The sequence below is a fragment of the Cynara cardunculus genome (assembly GCF_001531365.2).
Source record: "Cynara cardunculus var. scolymus isolate 2C chromosome LG 6, CcrdV1, whole genome shotgun sequence".
NCBI lineage: Eukaryota > Viridiplantae > Streptophyta > Magnoliopsida > Asterales > Asteraceae > Cynara > Cynara cardunculus.
The window spans coordinates 8,733,980-8,735,092 of record NC_037533.1 but is presented as its reverse complement, the minus strand read 5'-3'; positions in this window follow the sequence as shown (position 1 = coordinate 8,735,092).

The following is a 1,113-nucleotide window of genomic DNA, read 5'->3' as shown; positions in this document are numbered from 1 at the left end:
CATTGCCTCCCTGAACATCATGGATTTGAGTAGCCTCTGCCTTTCACGAGGTGAGGGGAACCTTCTTCAAGCGCCTGAGTACTCTGGAGGTCGCCTTTTCCATCTTCTCTATTACCATTTCAGCATTCAGAGTGGCGGTGTTGATATCAATCTCTGTGGCCCATTTCATTTTAGAGATGCAACAATAGATTTCATTTCGGAATGAGTGACCTTCTTTGACGAGTTGCTTCGTGCAGTCTCTGATGGATTCGTTAGTAGCTCTGGCCTCTTTGAGAAGATGATCGTGGTGTTTCCGCACGGTCTCTCCGAGGGCCTCAACCATTGCATCTATCTCTCTGCAAGTGGCTAGATGGTTAATATTTTCCCTGGAGGATGAGGAGTTGACGCCAACAGTGATCGCAGAGGAGAACATCTCTTTGATTTCATCCTTGAAGGCGGAGTAGTTCGTGTAGCCAGCGGAAATCATGTCTGCAGCGTATTGGGCGGCAACCTTTGTCAGTTCTGTCTTGAGAGTGTTGATGGAAGAAGGATTGAGAGATAGCACGCTGAAGGCTTCTGTGAGATCATCCTTTTTGAGGACAGAGCTCTGAAGGGCTGATAAGGTCRCCTTGAGTTCAGAAGTTGTAGAAGTCAACTCCTTCAGAGCCTCTGTTAGAGGTGTAAAAGCCTCTATTGTCGGAGAGGAGGAGAACAAGCTTTTCAACTCATCCAACCTCTTGAGTACCTCTGTGGTGAAGGTTTGATGCTCCTCCTTCCTCACATAGGCACTTAGGGAACCTAGATCATCAACACATGGTGACCTAGTAGCCTTAGAGTGTAAGGCGCCCTCAGTGACTGATTTGGCGTTGTCATCTCGGGGACTTCCACCAGATCCTCGGACATCCCCAATTGGAGAGCCTACCGGTGTTCTGTCGATTTCATGCCTAATAGGTTCAGAGCCTAATTTGGCAGAGGGATCGAGTGGAGACTTTGGGCTTTCTAGACCCGCAGCCTTGGTGGTTCACTCACGTGTGGAGGGGCAACGGATGCCTCTCTTGGCAGTGTCGAGTCCTTGGGCGAATGCACTCTTATGATAAAACTACCATCCTTTTGAAAGGATGATGGAGTAGAATA